Source organism: Cyprinus carpio, chromosome B8 (genome assembly GCF_018340385.1).
Source record: "Cyprinus carpio isolate SPL01 chromosome B8, ASM1834038v1, whole genome shotgun sequence".
NCBI classification, from domain to species: Eukaryota; Metazoa; Chordata; class Actinopteri; order Cypriniformes; family Cyprinidae; genus Cyprinus; species Cyprinus carpio.
In genome coordinates, this window is record NC_056604.1 from 23,245,550 (window position 1) to 23,254,260 (window position 8,711).

General features: G+C 41.8%; 1 non-coding gene across 1 annotated transcript; it reads left to right on the forward strand.

The window, feature by feature from the left end:
• Positions 1-8,073: 8,073 nt before the first annotated feature.
• Positions 8,074-8,176, forward strand: LOC122138335. Its single transcript, XR_006155485.1, has one exon. It is a non-coding gene; the product is annotated as a U6 spliceosomal RNA (small nuclear RNA).
• The last annotated feature ends 535 nt before the right edge of the window (positions 8,177-8,711 follow it).

The following is an 8,711-nucleotide window of genomic DNA, read 5'->3' on the forward strand; positions in this document are numbered from 1 at the left end:
TGTTCCCCGAATTAGAAAATACAAAAAACATCCAAACCAATTTAAGAGTAACAATTTAATTGAGGTTCAACAAATAAAAAAGAGATGCAATACGGATAAACAAATGATAAAGCTTGGCTTATTTAATATCAGGTCCTTTTCTACAAAAGCACTTTTTGTAAATGATATGATCACTGACCATAAACTAGATGTGCTCTGTTTGACAGAAACCTGTCTAAAACCTGATGATTACATTATTTTAAATGAGTCTACCCCCTAAAATTAATATTATAAACATGAGCCGCGTCCAAAAGGTAAAGGGGGAGGTGTTGCTTCAATTTATAACAATGTTTTCAATATTTCTCAGAGGGTGGGCTTCGAGTATAACTCGTTTGAAGTAATGGTGCTTCATATAACATTATCCAGAGAAACAAGTGTTAATGATAAATCCCCTGTGATATTTGTACTGGCTACTGTATACAGGCCACCAGGGCACCATACAGACTTTATTAAAGAGTTTGCTGATTTTATATCCGAGTTAGTGCTGGCTGCAAGATAATGTTTTAATTGTTGATGATTTTAATATCCATGTTGATAATAAAAAAGATGCATTGGGATCAGCATTTATAGACATTCTGAACTCTATTGGGGTTAGACAACATGTCTCAGGACCTACTCATTGTCGAAATCATCCTCTAGATTTAATACTGTCGCATGGAATTGATGTTGATGGTGTTGAAATTATGCAGCCAAGCAATGATATCTCAGATCATTATTTAGTTTTGTGCAAACTTCATATAGCTAAAACTGTAAATTCTACTTCTTGTTACAAGTATGGTAGAACCATCACTTCTACCATCACTTCTACCACAAAAGATGTATCCCAATTCCTTAGCATATCCAAAACCTCAGAACAACTTGATGATGTAACAGAAACTATGAACTCTCTCTTTTCTAGCATTTTAAATACAGTTGCTTTTTAAGCTTAAGGAAGATTAAGGAAAACAGTCTGACACCGTAATATAATGAGCACACTCGCACCCTAAAGAGAACAGCCCGGAAAATGGAGCGCAGCTGGAGAAAAACAAAACTAGAGGTTTTTCATTTTGCTTGGTGGGAAAGTAACCTATCCTACAGAAAAGCATTAAATACTGCTTGATCTGATTACTTTTTGTCTCTTTTAGAAGAAAACAAACATAACCCAAAGTATTTATTCAATACAGTGGCTAAATTAACGAAACATAAAGCATGAACAAGTGTTGACATTTCCCAACAGCACAGCAGTAATGACTTTATGAATTACTTTACTTCTAAGATCAATACTATTAGAGATAAAATTGTAACCATGCAGCTGTCAGCTACAGTATCACATCAGACAGTGCACTATAGATCCCCTGAATTGTATATACTTGTTAAATCATCTAAACCAACAACATGTATGTTAGACCCTATTCCATCTAAACTCCTAAAAGAGGTGCTTCCAGAAGTCATAGATCCTCTTCTGACTATTATTAATTCCTCATTGTCATTAGGATATGTCCCCAAAACCTTCAAACTGGCTGTTATTAAGCCTCTCATCAAAAAAACACAACTTGACCCAAAGAACTAGTTAATTACTGACCGATTTCGAATCTCCCTTTTCTGTCCAAGATACTAGAAAAGGTAGTATCCTCAAAATTATATTCCTTCTTAGAAAAAAATGGTATCTGTGAGGATTTCCAGTCAGGATTTAGACCGTATCATAGTACTGAGACTGCTCTCCTTTGAGTTACAAATGACCTGCTCTTATCATCTGATCGTGGTTGTATCTCTCTATTAGTGCTATTAGATCTTAGCACTGCATTCGACACTATTGACCACAACATTCTTTTGCATAGACTAGAAAACTTTGTTGGTATTAATGGAAGTGCATTAGCATGGTTTAAATCATACCTATATGACCGCCATCAATTTGTAGCAGTGAATGAAGAGGTATCATATCGATCACAAGTGCAGTATGGAGTACCTTAAGGCTCAGTACTAGGGCCGTTATTCTTCACGCTTTAAATGTTACCCTTGGGAGATATCATCAGGAAACATGGTGTTAGCTTTCATTGTTATGCTGACGATACTCATCTCTTTATTTCTTTGCGGCCCGGCAAACATACCAATTTGAAAAACGGAATGCATACTCGATATAAAAAACTGGATGACGAGTAATTTCTTACTACTAAATTCTGAAAAAAAAAACAGAGGTGTTAATAATAGGACCGAAAAACTCTGCATGTAATAACCTAGAACATTGTCTAAGACTTGATGGCTGCTCTGTCAATTCTTCGTCATCAGTTAGGAACCATAGGTGTGCTATTTGATAGCAATCTTTCCTTAGAAAGCCATGTTTCTAGCATTTGTAAAACTGCATTTTTCTATCTCAAAAAAATATATCTAAATTACGACCTATGCTCTCAATGTAAAATGCAGAAATGTTAATCTATGCGTTTATGACCTCAAGGTTAGATTATTGTCATGCTTTATTGGGTGGTTGTTCTGCACACTTAATAAACAAACTCCAGCTGATCCAAAATGCAGCAGCTAGAGTTCTTACTAGAACCAGGAAGTATGACCATATTAGCCCGGTTCTGTCAACACTGCACTGGCTACCTATTAAACATCATATAGATTTTAAAATCTTGCTTATTACTTATAAAGCCCTGAATGGTTTAGCACCTCAGTATTTGAACAAGCTCTTGTTATATTATAGTCCTCCACGTCTGCTGCATTTTTACAACTCTGGCAATTTGATAATACCTAGAATATCAAAATCAACTGCAGGCGGCAGATCCTTTTCCTATTTAGCGCCTAAACTCTGGAATAACCTACCTAACATTGTTCAGGAGGCAGACACACACTTGCAGTTTAAATCTAGATTAAAGACCTATCTCTTTAACCTGGCTTACACATAACACACTAATACGCTTCTAATATCCAAATCCGTTAAAGGATTTTTAGGCTGCATTAATTAAGTAAACTGGAATTGGGAACACTTCCCATAACACCCGATGTACTGCACTGTAAAGCCCAAATGGTGGATAAGCACCTAGAAGGGACCTCTACATACCTGAAAGACAGCTGAGACCAGGACAACTAGATGAGCCCCAGATACCCTGTAAAGACCTTTTCTCAGATGACCATCAGGACAAGACCACAGGAAACAGATGATTCGTCTGCACAATCTGACTTTGCTGCAGCCTGGAATTGAACTGCTGGTTTCGTCTAGCCAGAGGAGCACTGGCCCCTGACTGAGCCTGGTTTCTCCCAAGGTTTTTTCTCCATTCTGTCACCAATGGAGTTTCGGTTCCTTGCTGCTGTCACCTCTGGCTTGCTTAGTTGGGGACACTTCATTTACAGTGATATCATTGACTTGATTGCAAATGATTGCACAGATACTATTTAAACTGAACTGAGCTGAATGATGACATCACTGAATTCAATGATGAACTGTCATTTTGCATTATTGACACACTGTTTTCCTAATTAATGTTGTTCAGTTGCTTTGACACAATCTGTTTTGTATAAAGCGCTATATAAATAAAGGTTACTTGACTTGACTTGACTCAGTCCGAATGCAGACATGAATTATGGCAAAGCGATCCCTGACCATTCAGCAATTAGTGGCATCACTCAAGCCAGGGACGAGACATCCACTGAAGGTATTTTAGAGGTTACTCTGCCTTAAGGCCACTGCCTGGATAATTCCTCTAGACCTGTTTCACATGCGTCCCCTCCAGTTTTGGCTCAAGGACCGCATTCCTCCCCATGTTTGGCGCCTAGGGCGGCTATCTGTCAGGATAGACCACCGCTGTATCAGGGCTGTGGCCCCCTGGACGTCCTCTTGCCTGTTTCAAACAGGAATGAGGTTAAGGCTGACCTCCAAGAGGAAGGTAGTCACAACGGACACTTCCAACTCAGGTTGGGGCAAAATGGAGGGAAATCCGGCATTCGGCTCCTGGTCAGTCTCGGAGCGGCGTCCGCCCATCAACTGCTTAGACATGCTGCCGGTTTTCTTAGCCCTGAAAACCTTCCTACCGACCTTGAAGGGGCACTACGTCTTAAGTGGCATGATGGTGGTGGCCTACATCAATCACCAAGGTGGTCTCGGATCACGCACTCTATACAGGATGTCTCGTCGCCTCCAACTTTGGGCACAGAGGGAACTCCTCTCATTACGGGTGGTTCACGTGCTGGGCAGATCGAACCTTGGTGCAGATATGCTATCCAGAGGCAAGGTAGCCCCAGGCAAATGGGCATTACATCCTCAAATGATTAAAAAAATCTGGTCAGTCTTCAGGTTAGGTCGACCTCTTTGCATCAAAGACAACTCTCACTGCCCAATATATTTTTCAACCCGCACAAGAGTTTTAATCAGCTCCCAGCGAGAGTAAGCAGTACCATTTTGGAGGCAAGAGTGCCGTCTACAAGACGGCTATACAACCTAAAATGGTCAGTCTTCCATAACTGTTGTTCTACACAAAGTTTGGACCCGATATTATGTGATGTGTCCCATGTGCTAACCTTTTTGCAAGAGCTGCTGGATAAGGGGCGCGCACCCTCAATGCTAAACGTATATGTGGCAGCTATTGCAGCGAACCATTCTCTCAAAGCTGGCCAATCGATGAGCAGAAATGACCTGATCGTTAAGTTACTGAAGGGTGCATGGAGGCTGAATCCTGCTCGCCCTCAGACCCTCAGACAGATCACAATACCTGCTTCAAGCATTTTTTTAGATGTGTTTCCTCCTGTATCAATGGTATGCTGCAGAGCAGAGAACTTCCCCAGATCATCATCAGTTGCTGCAAAAACTTCTTGGTGTTCATTCAGTAGAGCTATTAACATCTCTTGCTGATGTTCCGTGAGTGTTTCGCTTGCAGAAGTGAACAACTGTCTGAGGTGCTCTGGAAGGTCAAGGGTGTTTGGTGACGACACCCTTCTTACATGGTGCTCATCCAGAGGCTCACTGTTAGGATCTTGTAGCACTGAGTCCCCACCTTTTGCATAAAACTGTGCCTCGACTGGTATAGGCTCTCTCTCCCTCCTCTTGAGCATCAGGATATGCTTCGATGAGCACCCCCAAACAGACTCCCCTTCATAAGGGTCTACTGGAAGCTATGATGTTGCATAGCCTGATGTTGCATCCTCTGTTCCATGTTAATCATGATACTGCCTGAAGACACTCCATCAGCCAGGCTAACAGGCTCTAGAACAGCAGGGAGTTCTGGTTTTGGGTCGTCTACCACACCCCAAACTAAACATTCACACTCTGGCGGCACAGTGAAATCACTTTCTAACATCACACTCGAAATGGCGTATGTCTGGCCTCTTGTCTTCAGATATATAGGCTGGGATGAGTTCTGAGACCATGAAAACTTTGCCAGAGGCATGAATGGTGAAATCGGCAGCTTTTAAGAAATCTAAACCCAGGAGCAGGGCATCACGAATTGGTGCAATGCAAACTGTCCACTCCAACACTTTTGTGCCAATTCTCAATTCCACTTTCACTCCGCCTGTTGCTGACATCTCCCTTCCAGTTTCTGCATTTCGGAGACACACCTTTTTCAGTCCTGCAGGTGATTTATCAGGTAATTTGCTGTATGTTTCTTCAGACATAATTGTGGCCTCAGCACCTGTGTCTATAACTGCATTAACAGGTATGCCATCAACAGTCAGCAAGATCATTAAACTGGGCCCTCGACTCTCAGCTCTGCTTACATGTACAATGAATGGACTTTGTTCTGCTTGCTCGGAGTGATTTTGACTTGGGGGCTCCATTTTGGTCACAGTATTTGCAGGGGGACTTGTAGATGGACTGGGGGACCGTGAGCAGTTTCTTTTGTAATGTCCCTCCTCCCCACACTGAAAACATGGCCCACTAGCAGCTCTGGTGGGGCTGTTATTCTGCTGTCTATATCTGTTTGACTTGAAAGAAGTCTGAGCTGCGCGTCCCCTTTCTGACTGGTCTGCCATACTGGAATTTGTCTGGTGGGTGGGTCTTTCCGTGGAAGGGAGAACAACAGAAGAGGGAGGAGGTAGACGATCTATGGCTAGTTGGAGCTTATCAACTTTATCCATGAGCGCTTGCAATTGGGGCTGAGTAACATAGCCCTGTGACTGCACTCTACGTGACTGCAAGGCCTGTGGCTCCTCATCAGAGTCCATGTCTAGATCAGCCCAGGATACTCGACGTGTCCTCCCCCTCTGATCGAAGTCTCACCCGAGTGCCACTTTGAAGTTGTGTTCATAGGATGAAACTAGCCGCTGTGCCTCATCCAGTGATACAGGGTCACGGTTCATAACTTCGTATGCCACTTTCTGGTTGCGCAGTCCTTTGAGAAAAGCGTCAGCAGCAATTTGCTTTCTAAGCTCGATGTCAACTCCAGGATAAGCCAAAATGACTAGCCTGTTAACCTCTTCAGCAAACTCTGAAACAGTTTCTTTAGACTGGCGCAGTTCCCCAAGTCTCCTCCGTGCTGTGGTGGGAGGCTCTTTTTGACCAAATCGGAAAGCCAGCTGTTCTTTTCAGCAGAAAGTAATCTTCACGGATGTGTTCAGGTAATGAGCACAAATATCTAACAGCAGCACCCCTTAGACATTCGTGCAGTTTATCCACTCTCTCTACTGCACTCCATCTGTAAATGACAGCTCTCCGCTCAAAAGGAATGATAAAAGAGTCCCAGTCATCCTTACCATCAGCATCTGAAGGCACTGTTGCATCTCTGTTTGTCACAAGTGTTCTATCTGGGGCAGATGAAAGTGTGGTAGTGTCATCATGTGGGTGTGGACCACATGTCACCGTTTTGGCATGGGGCTGCTGTGTGAGAGCTAACAAACTAGTCTCTGTTGCTTCCAGTCTTTGGAGCAGAGGTGAAATGGCATTTTGAAGTTGCTTATTTTGTTGTGACAGCACAGCCTGTAGCCAGTGTGGGGGGTCTGGGGCAGCTGAAGCTCCAAGTGAGACTTCCGGATCAGTTGAATCCATCTTATATTATAATTTAAATCCAACTCATATTTTCTGTTGAGTCAATGTTTTATTTTTTATATTTATTTATTAATATGGAAGTATATTCTGCTCTGTGAATTGCAATGTGACTGTGAAACTTGGCAGGCAGCCAAATGCAGCGCTTGATTTTGGTAAACTTCCAGCGCCACGCCTTTCTGCTGGTGGGGGGGGATTCCTTGCTGCTTTTATCTCCTTGAAAGAGCGGTTAATGCGCTGAATAAACGTGTCAATTAGTCTTTAATACTACTTCACAACGGGGTTTTGCAGATTATAATGTCCATAGATTCACAACGGATGTCCCAGCAGTTCATAACACTCACAATTCGCTGATGATTTTCTATCATGCTCAACTTCTGACACCACTTGTTGTGCTCTCGTCTGTAACGTTAGTCTATCAGTGTCCGTGGAGGCGTGGAGAGAAGCACACAACAAAGATAATCCGTTGCAGGAACTTTACTTAGTAAAGCATAACTTTACAACAGCGGGGTTCATGCTCTTGCCCAGTGCTGATGGGTTTGACTACAACCATCCGCACCAGAACCTGCGAGCATACTAACTCTGAACATAACAATCAGTGGACTAGTCCCTGTGTAATGACGTAACAGCATCTAATTGGACAATACAGAACTCATTATTATATGTAAAATAACTGTAACTCAACTTATATTTAATTAACTAACACTATAACATTATTGTAAATGCAAGTGCTAATAGCTTCGATATGCATGTCAATATTGTCAGCATCAAACATTATTCTTTTAAGTGAGCATGCACATGTAGTTCAAGCGATTAATGTCTGTTTAAAATAATCTATTATTATTTTTGTTTTTTAATAAAATATAGTGTAAGAGTTTGCTGTACGCAACCAATTGCTTTTCATTGATGCATCATATGGTTTTACCTTATGATGAGATAACTGCACACTGCTTTGTCAATACTAGGCATTACGTGTAGATCACAGATGTGTGGATTTTAACAGCCCTGCACAATCATCACATACTGTTTATCTTGGCCATATCCTAATAACATTTGATGATATACAAATAAATTGTTTATAATTAGTCTTTAATACGGCGGCACATATACTAAAAATTGGATCGATACAGAGAAGATTAGCATGGCCCCTGCGAAAGGATGACACGCAAATCCGTGAAGCGCTCTTTAGGGGCAGCTGTGACCTAATGGTTAGAGATTTGGACTTGCAACCAGAAGGTCGCAGGTTAGAAACTCGGTGCTGGCAGGAGTTGTAGGTGGGAGGGAGTGAGTGAACAGCGCTCTCTTCCACCCTCAATAGCCATGGCTGAAGTGCCCTTGAGCAAGGCACTGAACCCCCAGTTGCTCCCTGGGCGCTGGATAAAGCTGCCCCACTGCTCTCTGGGTGTGTGTTCACGGTGTGTTCACTTCTCACTGCTGTGTGTGTGTGCACTTGGATGGGTTAAATGCAGAGCACCAATTTCGAGTATGGGGTTACCATACTTGACAAATGTGTTGTTTTGAGAGGTACCATATTATATATATATATATATATATATTATATATATATATATATATATATATATATATATATGTGTGTGTGTGTGTGTGTGTGTGTGTGTGTGTGTGTGTGTGTGTGTGTGTGTATGTGTGTGTGTATTTGATGTCTGTCTTTTATGCTATGTCAAATTTTGTCATTTTGTTTTGTTTTTGTATAGTCCAAATG